This window comes from Salmo trutta, chromosome 5 (genome assembly GCF_901001165.1).
Source record: "Salmo trutta chromosome 5, fSalTru1.1, whole genome shotgun sequence".
NCBI lineage: Eukaryota > Metazoa > Chordata > Actinopteri > Salmoniformes > Salmonidae > Salmo > Salmo trutta.
The window spans coordinates 6969966-6985084 of NC_042961.1; the positions used below are offsets into that span (position 1 = coordinate 6969966).

At 44.2% G+C, this 15119-nt stretch overlaps 1 pseudogene; it reads right to left on the minus strand.

The window, feature by feature from the left end:
• Positions 1 to 682: 682 nt before the first annotated feature.
• LOC115193450 (leucine-rich melanocyte differentiation-associated protein-like) overlaps positions 683 to 15119 on the minus strand; it is a 314810-nt pseudogene continuing 300373 nt past the window's right edge.

A 15119-nucleotide genomic window follows, 5' to 3' on the forward strand; every position in this document is an offset into this window, starting at 1 on the left:
TTTTATATTATGTTATTTAGATTGCCACACGGGGTGTCAATAAACTATTAAGGATTTTAAATAGCCAAAGGGATTAGTCACAGGAATCATAACTAATAAAGCCAATATAACTGCCTGTTTTACAAATGGTAGGCCTAGCACATGGATGGTCATTCATAAAATTCCATTGTGTGCCAACATGGTAGGCTACACCCTAGTAAACACGGACAGACACCAACATTTTTTTTTTGTATTTTACAAACAGTAGGCCTACCGCATAAATGGGCGTTCATAAATAGTTTCAGGTAACACTGTAGGCTACACCCCAGTAAGCACGGACCAACGCCGATGCCTATTGGACATATTGTTTTGGTGCAGTCCGGAGCGGCCTTGATTTCCACATTCACATCATAGAAGTCTTATGTTTGGTTCAAATTTGCAGAGAACAAACAACATGTGTTTTTATGACATCATGACATCATCACTGTGCGACCAGGCAATGACCTGTATCTCTGACTGTCATCCTCGTTCTTGTTCTTGTGTGTGTGTGTGTGTGTGTGTGTGTGTGTGTGTGGTGTGTGTGTGTGTGTTGTGTGTGTGTGTGTACGTACTGTATATGAAATGTATGCATTCACTACTGTAAGTCGCTCTGGATAAGAGCGTCTGCTAAATGACTAAAATGTAAATGTAAATGTAAATTTCCCTACCTGTATCTCTGGTAGTCATCCTCATCCTTGTCCAGGCTGACCAGCTGGTTGGGACAGGCCTCGTTCCCAGCAGGCTGAGGTACTGCAGCGACGGAGTTGCCTCCGCCAAGTGTTCCAGCAGCGCCTCGATGTCAGTCAGGTGTCAGAGGTCAAGGCTGTTAATTACATTAGCATTTACCCCCCCCCCCCCTTCAGAAAGCCAGTCACAGGCATTGGGTTGCTGTGAGAGAGTGGATAAAAAGGCTCAATTTAAGGCTCAGAGTTAGGCATTTATTTGGCTGTTTCTCTGTATTTTCCCTCTCTCTCTCTTTCTACCCTGCTATCTTTCTTCCTCTCTCCCTCCTCCCTCGCTCTCTCCATTTCTTCTTCTCTCCCTCTCTCCTCAAACCCCCCCCCCCCCCCCCCAGGTGGCCGGGTGAGGAGCGTTAAAACATTGACAAAATGATGGATGCCCTGTGGTTCAAACGGTCCATGATTCGCAGAGCCGTAGCCAACGCCATAAACCCCCCCCAAACGTGGAAAAAAAGCAACCAGCCTCCCAAACAGGCACAGTCATCACTAATTCATTCACTTCATTGGAAAATTGAGCCCAAAGTGTCAAAATGCAAGCGCACTAATGCAGTGGTGGAGTGTGTAAAATGGCACAGCTCCACGTCAAGATGTGGTCTAATTGGGGCATTAGCATGTGCAGGCCACTTCACCTCTCTTTCGCGCTCTCTCTCTCTCTCTCTCTCTCCTCTCATCTCTCTCCTCCTCTCTCTCTCTCTCTCTCTCCTCTCTCTCTCTCTCTCCTCTCTCTCTTTCTCTCTCTCCTCTCTCTCTCTCTCTCTCTGTCTCTTCTGTCTCTTTCTTTCTCTCTCTCTGCTTCAGAGCGGTTGACACGCACTTCAAGGAGGCCCAGTTTTAATGTTGACACGGTAGTTGTGTGTTTGCATCATTACCCTGTAGATGGATCTACTGGGGAGGCTACCAGGGACAAACAGGACACGTAGTTAGGCTGGGTTCTTAACGCTAAGGGAGGAAGTTGAAACATTTTCTGTCTGATCATAAGTAGTGGTGCAATATTGCAGTGTCTCGATTTGAGTGTGAGTGCTTACGGTTTACTATTAAATGAGGAAGGTATACAGGTATGGAGCTGTTTAATCATTGTCTTTGCAATCACAATAGATACATGTAACTGGCAGTTTATATAGAGTAACAATAATGACTGCATGTTTGGTTTTCATATGTTAAATGTTCTAGTGTCTTGTTTCAACATATTTATGTGTTTTTTTTATTTTGTTGAGGTTTCCAGTTTTTCACACTCCACTGTTTATGAGTTATTATACTAGTGGTTCATTTGTCAATGTTTGTAGTTGGTTATACTACTAATATATATTTGTATATTGCCTCTTTCTCAAAGATATGCTCAGAAGTTCCTCTCTTTCCATTTTCTTCCTCAACATATCAACACAGACCCTGCTGTCTTATATCCCTGTTTCCACTAGAGGTCCCCGTGGTGTAGAAACTAGTCTGTGGGGCCAGGTACCAAGACCCACATGCCTTTAACACTGCTTTTACATGCACTACAAATACCCCAGAGGCCTTTCAGAGAGTTCGAGAACACAGAGATGCAGAAGCACAACAACAGGTTCACTGTTCACTCTGGCTATCTACTCCGATTTCACAGTACTCTCGTCAGTGAGCCAGAGCGCAGAATAACTGATGCATTTACAAACGCTCAACACCAGTTGAATGTGGCCGGTGTCGGTAAAGGTCAGTACAAAAAAATAATATTTCAATTATTGCCAGCAGCACAGTTATGGTCACCAACGCTCTGGATAACATGAAAACAGCCTAACCAGCTCTACTAGGGGGAGTAAAATGGTCAGAGTGAGGTGTTATCTGTCTCATTTGGGTCTGGAAGTAGCTAGCAAGCTGGCCAATGTTAGCCAGTTTACTTAGGTGCTTGACTGCCGTTGTGAGTTCAGAATGCTCGGATCAACCCTACTCCTTGGCCAGAGCGTCCAGTGTCCGCTCTGAACACACCCAAAGACTAATGTTCTTACAGCTCTATGTAGTACTCTGCCTTAGCCAATGCTACAGAATGACACAGAGAATGAGTGCTTCGCTTGAAAGGATATTTGGTTCTTATTGAGTGTCAGGGTGTGGAGGGTGGGTAACCTGGGCAACTGGAGGTCGTTTCCGAGCAGATTGTTGTCGACGACCAGTTCTTCCAGCCCAGTGAACGCTTTGAGGCCCGCCAGTGACCTGCAATGATAAAGCGAGAGAGAGAGACAGAGAGAGACAGAGAGAGAGAGAGAGAGAGAGAGAGAGAGAAGAGAAAAATGATACGGCTCTAAATCTGTGCAGACGGCCATTATGTGCAGAAATAAATATTTCAGCCTCCCTCTTTTCACGCGTCAGCAGAGACGGGGAGAGTTTTGTCAGGGGCCTGTCGGAGAGGGAATGACGAGAATTAGTGGTGCTGAGTTCCCCTGGCATGGCCTGGACCCGGGACTCAGCGACGAAGGGCTTCCTTCACAACGCTGGCAGGATGAGGGATGGGGGTCACCAGTGAGTAGCCAGGATTCAAAACAAAAGGCTTCAGAAATGTGGCGGGCAGGATGAATTTGTCAATGTCTTGTGTCTGGAGGCGCCTGGTTTGGCCTGACCCCAACCCTCCATTCCCAAGACAAATCACTCTGTCACACTTCACCTTCATTCCACGGACACAAATTTAACTTGTCATCCATCATCATCACAGCCCGACCAGCTGAATACAGAATACACACTCCCACAATCACAGACTGAATGGAAATGGAAACTTTTTGGAAACTGTGATGGGGGTTGGTTTAACACCAAAGCGTTTTTAGTTAAAGTGTTTTTTTTACAATTTGTTTTTTTGAAGGACTGCAGAACCCTCTGATGCACATACATTTATTTTACGCACGCACACGTGCACACACACACACACACACACACACACACACACACACACACACACACACACACACACACACACACACACACACACACACACGGCATAAAGATGATGGAGAGCAGTGTTCAGGGTAATGTTAGGGGGATTGCAGAGTTCAAGCCTTGGTGAAGGTTTATAAAGCCAGGGTGTGTGTTGTATAGTATAGTGTGTGTTGTATAATTCGTCACACTACACACCCTGTCAGCCCACTATGTTAATCATGTGTTCCGGCCATCCTGTCAGCCCACTATGTTAATCATGTGTTCAGGCCATCCTGTCAGCCCACTATGTTAATCATGTGTTCAGGCCATCCTGTCAGCCCACTATGTTAATCATGTGTTCAGGCCATCCTGTCAGCCCACTATGTTAATCATGTGTTCAGGCCATCCTGTCAACCCACTATGTTAATCATGTGTTCAGGCCATCACGTCAGCCCACTATGTTAATCATGTGTTCAGGCCATCCTGTCAGCCCACTATGTTAATCATGTGTTCAGGCCATCCTGTCAGCCCACTATGTTAATCATGTGTTCAGGCCATCCTGTCAGCCCACTATGTTAATCATGTGTTCAGGCCATCCTGTCAGCCCACTATGTTAATCATGTGTTCAGGCCATCCTGTCAGCCCACTATGTTAATCATGTGTTCAGGCCACCCTGTCAGCCCACTATGTTAATCATGTGTTCAGGCCATCCTGTCAGCCCACTATGTTAATCATGTGTTCAGGCCATCCTGTCAGCCCACTATGTTAATCATGTGTTCAGGCCATCCTGTCAGCCCACTATGTTAATCATGTGTTCAGGCCATCCTGTCAGAAAACATGTTAATGTGTCCAGACTGACTTCATTGACATTGAAACCTGAGACGGACATTCTAATAGGACTACTTTCTCACATGACTGTAATTTCTATCCCTCATTAGAAAAAATAAGAACTTAAGATGTACCACATAGTTTAACCACAATATCATTTCCGCTTAAAGTGAGATGTAAAAAAAACCATATTAGTGAACATAGTGATATTTCTGATGAAGCGATGTTAATAACACTACCTTCTGGTAGGGCTAGTGTCTGTGACTTCATCTATAGAAATATAACAGTTATCATGACAATAGCAAGTTGGTTAGAGCCTAGTGGTTAGAGAGTTGGGCCAGTAACCGAAAGGTTGCTGGATCGAATCCCCGTGCTGACAAGGTAAAAATCTGTCGTTCTGCCCCTGAACAAGGCAGTTAACCCACTGTTCCTCGGTAGGCTGTCATTGTAAATACAAATGTGTTCTTAACTGACTTGCCTAGTTAAATAAAGGTCAAATAAAATAAACAAAAGCTGGAGACAATTCAAGTAAATCCTCATACTGTATCCCCCTACACACACACATGCATATATAAACTTGTGGGGGGACACAATTCAGTCGCATAACCACTAGCCCTAAACTTAACCTGAAAACCTAACCTTAACCCGAAAACTAACCCTAGCTCCTAATCCCAAACCTAATTCGAACACTAATTCTAACCTTAACCCTAAACTCCCTAGAAATAGCATTTGACCTTGTGGGGACTAACAAAATGTCCTGAGTTGGTCACATTTTTGTTTGTTTACTATTTTTGTGAGGACTTCATGTCCCCACAAGTGTAGTCAAACACATCCACACACACACACCCCACCAGGATGGGGTTAGGTAGCTGTGCTGGGCTCTACTCTCCCCTTGCTGTGAACACAGCAGTGGTGACATGAAAACAACCTCTGCGCCATGCGGCTTCTTTTAACCAAGCAGTTCACAATGCAACCCACAGGACTACAGGCCCTACTCTATTATAGACACACACACACACACACGTGGGGATGATTTCAATGGGAATACAGTCTGATGTTCTAGGGTCTTTGTTTGTCATCGTGCCTTGTAGTTTTACTTCTTTATGGCCAGTTTGAATGTGTTCTCTCTCTCTCCCCACACGTTTAAAATTTTTTATTTTATTTAACCTTTATTTAACTAGGCAAGTCAGTTAAGAATACATTTTTATTTACAATGACGGCCTACCTTTCCCTGGCGCTCTCTGCAGATTCCGCTAACACCAACATCTGGTTTCATTACCTTTCTAAGAGCCTCATTTAAATATGGAGAACAGAGTGAATGCAATTTAGTTAAAAACATAACCAGTCCTCTTTAGTTTTGTACGACAACTAATGAGCATAATTGAAGTCCCAAAGCCCTTATGGCTGGGTAAAATGGAAAACACACACGTGCACAACACATACACACACGTGCACAACACATACACACACGGGTGTGGAAAGGAGAGGACAGAGGAGAAAGGAGGCCAAACTAGGAAACGAGAGGAGACATGATGGGAAGCAAGAGGCCAGACGAGGAGACAGGAGGCCAGACGAGGAGACATGAGAGGAGACAGGAGGACATAAGAGGAGACAGGAGGCCAGGAGAGGAGACAGGAGGCCAGACGAGGAGACAGGACAGGAGAGGAGACAGGAGGCCAGACGAGGAGACAGGAGGCCAGACGAGGAGACAGGACAGGAGAGGAGACAGGAGGCCAGATGAGGAGACATGAGAGGAGATAGGAGAGGAGACTGGAGAGGGCACAGGAGGCCAGATGAGGAGACAGGAGAGGAGACATACCCGTGACCCAGAGAGGTGTAGACAGAGACAGATGCATCTGGATCAATAGTTTAAAACTAATGCAGACACACAGACTGATAAACCACCACTGACAGCCCCACGGAGGGAAGAAAACCCTTTGTGATTATTGGCTGAAATGTCAGTCACTCCTGCCAATGGCGTAGGTCCATCTCATGTCAAATGTCTTTAAGCAAGGAATGCCAGTAGGATAATAGCCTCAGATCTATCTTCTACATCTTTCCGCTTCGCTCTTTGTGTGTCAGAATAAATCACAGTTGGCATTTTTAGTAGTGTTTAGGATTAGAGGTCAACTGAGGAGACAACACTGAGACTATATCATAATAAGCTGTTATGAACTAACATATATATATCCATTCCCTCACAGAGTCCAAATATAACCCAGGACAATCCCAATGAAGACCAGTCACACCAACAGATAAAGAAAAATCCCCACAGTTATAGAGGACGCTCTGTATTCACTTTACTAGTGGATCCAATCTGTAGAGAACCAGATAGATTTTTTCAGAACTCTGGTCTGCCTGAGTAGAAAAAACAAAACTAAGAGAAGAACACTGAAAAGTCAAGACAGGCCACAGCCTTAGGCCCTGTTTTAAAGTTAGAGGGCCTGTGTGGTGTCACTTCTAAGCTATTGGTGGTGGTGGAGATTCTGGAGAAGTCATCTTTCTCTTCCAGTAAGACGGCTGCGGACTGGCGAGCAAATTGACACACTGTTCAGAGAGCAACAGATAAATGTTTGATGAATTGGCCAATACTGGGGCCGTGATGGCCTTCATACGTGCATAATGGACTAGCTGCAGCACACTTCAGATAGCCTGCCATGATAAGGCAGAGTAATGAATGGGAGAAGGGAAAAGTAGGATCCGGACGGGTTTTAATAAATGTAATAAGAAAAACTAATGGAAAGAGATGGAGAGATGTCTGGGAGAGGAAAGACAGGAAGGAACAGAAACGTCCATCTGTCCATCAGGCTGAATAGTCGATTAGGTTTCATTGGGCGATCACGTCACTCTGGGAGCAATTCGCTGTCCTGTGACTAAAGCAGGTACAGTCAGACGGGCTTGGCAATTGGATTGCAGAGTTGCAACGGGCTTTACACGTCACACCATAACAACAGTTCCCTGGTAATGTGTGTGTGTGAAAACACAACAGATCCAATGAGAGGAACGGTGTGATGACTATATGCACTGAACACCCACCACGACCCACCTACTCCCATCCAAACACACTGGAGGCAGGCTTCAGTCACTACAGGAGGGTGGTCATTACCCCCCCACTTCCAGGACACACATATAGCTCTCCCCTCTCTCTCTCTCTCTCTCCATCCTCCCGGGATACATGTCAATTCCCACGTTAGAGGATTACACGCTGTTCCCTACCCCTGCTGCTGTGAATGACTGCTAATGAGGAGGCTAATCATTGGGGTACATGTGGAGCGGGTTGGTAAATCCTTCCTGAACGAGTTTTATGTGTTTAATCTGCTTTGAATAAGACACAGTCAGTGTCTGATGATGTCATACGCGTAAAGGCATTGCCAACTACAAAGACCCAGATTAGAGGTGAGAGAGATTCAGACTGAACTTAATGTAGGGATACATGTGCAAATAAAACAGATTCAATTGTATACAACACAAATGTACAACAATCAATCAAATGTTAACACTTTTATTTAAAACAAGTCTAATCAATTTACAAGTAGGCTGAAAAGAGAATCATATTTTGATAGATATGTTCAGGCCTTGAAGAGTTTTTTTTTCCTCTACTGGATTAGGCCAGCACTTCCCAAACGGTTTCACTCATGCCCCCCTTCCATCATTCACTAACCATTCCTCTAATCATTCCTCTTCATGTTGTATGGTCTCAGTGCTTGCAGCACAGCAACGTTTCTTGTGAATGTTAGTATTGAATGATTAGTTGTCTCTTCATATGACAAATGCTCTCATCCCTCTGTGAGACTGAGCTGAAAATCAATTCTTACATGCCATCTTTGTCATTATTGCAAGCACGCACACACGCACACACACACACACACACACACACAACACATAACACAACCATAAAACCAAAGCTTCCTTCATGTCTCTGTCAGTTTAAATATGACCCCATCATTACATTATTCACTTCAGTGTTGTCAACATCTCCCACATTAGGCCTGAGCCAGTTCAACTAGCATCTCCCAGCCCTGTGTATGCCTCAACGTTCACCTAATAGCAAATAATCACTAGAGGCCTGTCACTGCATGGCAGATGATGGATGGGCTTTGATGGACGACCATGCCACAGCCATGTCCACTAATGCATTATGATAGACCTCATCTATAGGATAGACCACACGAAAGCCTTTCATCCTAGACAAAGACAGATGCACACAGACACACAGGCACGCAAGCACAAATACAATTACACACACACACACCGACCTGGGCTAGTTCTCTCCAGGGTCTGATGATTACACTGCCCCCTATTGTTCTCAGTATTAACATGCAAACTACACAACTATCTTTGATCTCTCACTCGCTGACACAAATCCTTTCAAGCCCCAACGTTTCCCTCCAAAGGTAATTAGAGCTAATTAAAAAGTTTTGAAAGCAGTCGAAGGGTGCTGTTGATGCCTCTGCCAACCGCCCTACACTCCTATTCAAATTACCCATCAGCCCCCTACCAGCATCCTGAGAATGTGTTTGTCAGCCGTGTTCCTGCCGTGTGATCACTGTGAGGACTACGACACCAGTCTGACTAAAACCGGTGTGTGGAAGTCATGTAGGAACCTGCTATCTCAGTGAGGGGTCTAACTGGTACCGGTGGTGCTTCCTTCTAACAAACAGGTGCTCTACGGGAGCAATAGGAGATGTTGGTAACAGTAGTACCACAAATAGAACAGGTGTGGTCTCTGATTGCAAAACTGGTGATTGATTGAGGCTTGTACACTATAGCTGTAATTACATTGAAGATTTCAATATATTTATATACAGTACCGGTTTGGACACACCTACTCATTCCAGGGTTTTTCTTTATTTTTACTATTTTCTACATTGTAGAATAATAGTGAAGACATCAAAACTATGAAATAACACATATGGAATCATGTAGTAACCAGAAAAGTGTTAAACGAATCAAAATATTTTTTAGATTCTTCAAAGTAGCCACCCTTTGCCTTGATGACAGCTTTGCACACTCTTGGCATTCTCTCAACCAGCTTCACCTGGAATGCTTTTCCAACAGTCTTGAAGGAGCTATCACATATGCTGAGCACTTGTTGGCTGTTTTTCCATCACTCTGCGGTCCAACTCATCCCAAACCATCTCAATTGGATTGAGGTCGGGTGATTGTGGAGACCAGGTCATCTGATGCAGGTCATCTGATGCCCTTACACAGCCTGGAGGTGTGTTGGGTCATTGTCCTGTGGAAAATCAAATGATAGTCTCACTAAGCGCAAACCAAATGTGATGGCGTATCGCTGCAGAATGCTGTGGTAGCCATGCTGGGCAAGTGTGCCTTGAATTCTAAATTAATCACAGACAGTGTCAACAGCAAAGCACCCCCACACCATCACACCTCCTCCTCTATGCTTCATGGTGGGAACCACACATGCAGAGATCATCCGTTCACCTACTCTGCGTCTCACAAAGACACGGCGGTTGGAACCAAAAATCTCAAATTTGGACTCATCAAACCAAAAGACAGACTTCCACCGGTTTAATGTTTCTTGGCCCAAGAAAGTCTCTTCTTCTTATTGGTGTCCTTTAGGTGTGGTTTGTTTGCAGCAATTTGAACATGAAGGCCTGATTCACACAGTCTTCTCTGAACAGTTGATGTTGAGATGTGTCTGGTACTTGAACTCTGTGAAGCATTTATTTGGGCTGCAATTTCTGAGGCTGGTAACTCTAATGCACTTATCCTCTGCAGCAGAGGTAACTCTGGGTCTTCCTTTCCTGTGGTGGTCCTCATGAGAGCCAGTTTCATCATAACGCTTGATGGTTTTTGCGACTGCACTTGAAGAAACTTTCAAAGTTCTTGAAATGTTCTGTATTGACTGACCTTCATGTCTTAAAGTAATGATGGACTGTTGTTTCTCATTGCTTATTTGAGCTGTTCTTGCCATAATATGGACTTGGTATTTTACCAAATAGGGCTATCTTCTGTATGCCACCCCTACCTTGTCACAACACAACTGATTGGCTCAAATGCATTAAGAAGGAAAGAAATTCCACAAATGAACTTTTAACAAGGCACACCTGTTAATTAAAATCCATTCCAGGTGACTACTGTACCTCATGAAGCTGGTTGAGAGAATGCCAAGAGTGTGTAAAGCTGTCATCAAGGCATTAAACACAACATCACGTACTATTATCATACATAGTACATACCGTATTGAATTAGCATACCGTATTATACCAAACTAACACAAGTTGAATTGAGTTCAACATAATTTATGAACATATTTGTAATTAAACGTAGCCTGGTTTGGTGTGTAATCATCACAGTGATCAAGACGACAATTCAGTACTCTGCATCTTCACCAGTATGGTAGCCCCAGCCACCATCCCTCCATCCTACTCCCTTCTTCAACCTGTTATTATCATATAATTAGCTATCGTTCCAGTGTATCATTAAGAGGTTCGCTAAGTGTCAGGTACAGCAGCGTCTTAGGAAATGACAAGGGGAAAGCAATATCGTTCCACAATGTTACGGCATGGTAATTACATCTACAGCGTCAGGAGCGGGCAGGGACAGAAGTGATAATTAGACTAGTAGTCATACTAATTAAAAACTCTATACCCCCCCGTTTTATCTGTACTTCCCTATTATGAAGGAATATACTGTAGATATTCATGCTTAAATGAAGATGTAACATAAAGGGTAAATGAGCGGTACACAACTAACCTACATTCCTTGTGGGTGTGATTGAATCCAGCCTTAGTTGAGCGATTAAAGGTTCGATTTTTTTTCAGCTGTCAGCCAAATGATGTTAACTTAAGTACATGTTTGTAGCTGATATATACTGTCCATATGTGTGTGGTGAGTGCTTGTGAGATACCATGTAGCTGCATCTACAAGAACAAGAAATACAGGAAAGCCTGTCGACCAATCTACATCTCTCAACTGATTGTCTTTGTCTCGTTTTACACCGTACACAGAGATAATAGAACATGTCACTTCACAAGACCGTTTGAAATGGAATGACAACCTCTAATTCAAATGTTACATTATAACTGACATCTTTGTGGATGTATAATTGGCAGCGTATCCCAGTTAGGACTTACATATTTATCATTCCGCTGGAGATGCTCAAAGCCGCGGACAGATAGGAGATTTTGATGGCACAACAGTCCAATGTGGGGAAAAATAGAACTGTACGTCAACTGTCGCTCTGTCAAGAGAAGTATTTTGTCACAATGAGCTTGAGAATAAACATGCATGATTAGACACGGCAAACCAGACGGGTGTTGTTACGTTCGAAGCTCTGTCTGTACTCTGGTACTGTAGAAATAAGTTTATTCAAATGAAGCAGAGTGGGAAAAAATAAAGCATCTTTATGAAGATGGAGAGGCCCTTCACACCAACTGGCAGACACTTGGCATGATGGGTGGATTAACAACACCGGAACATTATGGAGGACAAAGTTTACAAGGAAGTCACATTCCCTAATCCTCATAGGACCTTGATACAAAAGCAAAGAAAACTATTGCCCAATCTCCAGAGTTAGTGCCGATGTCTATCTCTGTTAGAGTGTTTGTGTACTTTTCAAAAGCCTTCAATGAAAATAATTGGGGCATGTGGTTGCTTTCTCAATGCAATGTGGTATTCAGATCAAGATAACCAAGCGCAAATGTGCTTTTCTCTGAAGATCAAAGAGGAGAAGGCCTGCGCTTGCGTTTCTTTTCTTCGGAAGATGGTCCTAGTAGCACCCTGGCATGACAATGTAAAGGGAGGCATGTGATCATCTATCTGCATAACGCTAACAATGGATGCTAGCTTCTCTCTCTTCCCCCCCACCCTCTCTCTGTCTGTCCCCCTCCCTCCCTCCTTCCCTACTTTCTCACCGCTGCTGGGCCATTACCTCTACATAGTGGGGCTCATTAAAGAAGGCAAGTCTAGTCAAATCCTTCTATAATTCGGTGGAGGTGAATTGCTGTCAACATCATTAACCGTCATTTCCAAACTCACTTCACTACTTATGAAGTGTCCTTTATTGTGTAATGATCCAAATCTTTCTGGAAATCGCCCCTCTTCAAAGGGCTTGGAGGACATACCACCCACCCAGCCGCCTGCCTGGCTGCCTGGCTGAGGTTGACATGTCAAATGCCCCAGCAGATTAAACCTTGCTCTATCATTAAGGGAACCTCTTTCTGTTTAAACACAGAGGGCGTTTCATCCTGCGCTCCAACTAACAGGTAACGTTACTCAGACCATGCCTAGCATGAAGAGAAGGAGGGAAGATAGGAGAGAGAGGAAGACAAGAAAAATAAATAAATAGGTTTTTGAACGCATCTGTAGAATTTACTTATAAATAATGACTTAATGTATGAAGCATTTACTATGTTTTATCTTATTCATCACAAGCAAATAAGGAGATGGGAGGTTCTGGACAAACTGACATGTTCTTTCTCTGGATCCATTTGAATGGTGTTTCCTGATAGCTCAGGCATCTGATTAAGCATCATTTGGACAGACTGGCTCCATAGCAAATTAGCCTGAGAGCTGGCCTGCTTGTCATGCCATGAGCTGTCCACTGAGCCCCTGTCTTGGGGAAAAGGCCCTTTTGTGCGGCGGCCATTGTGTGTCCCCCGGTGCCCAATGTCACGCTATGAGATGTCCTCCAAGCCTTGTGTTGGGGAAAGCCCCTTTTGCACGGCGGCCATTGTGTGTCCCCAGTGCCGAGTCCCCCGCCAGGCAGGGACATAGAGACAGTACAGCAGGGGAATGCTTCTCAGGGATCTAAGACTCTACAGTAAATCTTCAAATGATTTAGCCAAACAAAGAGGGCCGCTGGGCCAGAGGAGAGAGGAGACACAGACAACTAGATGAATAAGCAAAATCTATTACTGAGCTGACCTGCGAGCCCCCACACCGTGGCACCACATTTCACACCAAATCTCGCCAGATTGGAGTTGACACTCCTGGAGTGGATACACTGGCCCCCTGACTAGGTTAGCTGTCCGAGCCGACGAGTGGAGAGGGAAAGTGAAAAACCACCGAGAAGGGGCCAGCATTGGAACGAACGGAGGGACGGATGGAAGGAGGGAGGAGGGCTATGAATGAAAAATCACGCATAATAGGTCTTGGTTGGTTTTAAAGTGAGACAAAAATGGCTCAATTTGAACATTTAGGCTCTCTGAATGGTCCTGGGTGATCTACATGAGGAACATGCGAGGGGACAAGCGCGTCAGTCCCCTGATCAGGAGACTATCAAGAGTACCAAGCTGGATGTCCAACAGGCTTACCAGTGAACCAGTGAGTGGGCTGCTCTCAAAACCTTGTTTCAGCGTCCCTCTCGGCTTTGGCTTTGCCCCTTGAAAAGCGCTCCCTCCCTCCCTCCACCCATACCCTTTTCACTTTACATTTACATTTAAGTCATTTAGCAGACGCTCTTATCCAGAGCGACTTACTTTGTCATACTATCCCTCTCCCTACTTTGTATACACTCAATGGTCAAAATAAACACAGCGCTCATATTTGTTCAACACATTGTATGCCTAAAGGTAGCCACACACAATGTTATTCCCCATATAAATAGAATCTGATTCTATGGTATTCACTAGTAGTATTAACATTACCCCATAATAAATATATATTCACATAACTAGGGCATCTTTTTAAACTCAGTGGTTACTGTTAGTAATAAAAGCATATTTTTTATAAAAGCTTTTAAAAAGCAAGTTATGCAAGTTATTTTTTTTACCTTGATGGAAACCACTTTCAGAGGTAAGAGACGGTGTTCGGGAGGTGAGAAGAGATCGCACGACCTCATCACAGTGAGTCAATACAGCGTTAATTAATCGAATAACAATCCGCACTGAAAAACAGGCCCCGAACTGACAAGAAGACATCCAGTATAGCAGAGCAGCAGACACCCAGAGCAGAACATTCACACATTGCCTAAGATCACAGGCTCTGAATAGAGAGCCGTCTTAAGCAGCCACCAATTAGCCGTAGGGGAACGAGAAAATATGTCTCAGGTTCATGGACCAAGCGTGAAACTCCATGATATGACATGGCAGACAAAAACACAGCTGATCTTTTTATAGCCACCGGTGTGTGTGTATGTGTGTGTGTGTGGGGGGGGGTTAAATAAAAGAACAGAGAATCTTTTTGGAAGCGCCGTATTGTTGAGTGTTTGAGACCATCCCAACCGTGCTTCACAGTTGGGATGGTGTTCTTCGGCTTGCAAGCCTCCCCCTTTTTCCTCCAAACATTACGATGGTCATTATGGCCAAACATTCTATTTCTGTTTCATCAGACCAGAGGACATTTCTCCAAAAAGTACGATCTTTGTCCCCATGTGCAGTTACAAACCGTAGTCTGGCTTTTTCATGGCGGTTTTGGAGCAGTGGCTTCTTCCTTGCTGAGCAGCCTTCAGGTTATGTCGATATAGGACTCGTTTTACTTTGGATATAGATACTTTTGTACATGTTTCCTCCAGCATCTTCACAAGGTCCTTTGCTGTTGTTCTGGGATTGATTTCCACTTTTTGCACCAAAGTACGTTCATCTCTAGGAGACGGAACTTGTCTCCTTCCTGAGCGGTATGACGGCTGCGTGGTCCCATGGTGTTTATACTTGCATACTATTGTTTGTACAGATGAACGTGGTACCTTCAGGCGTT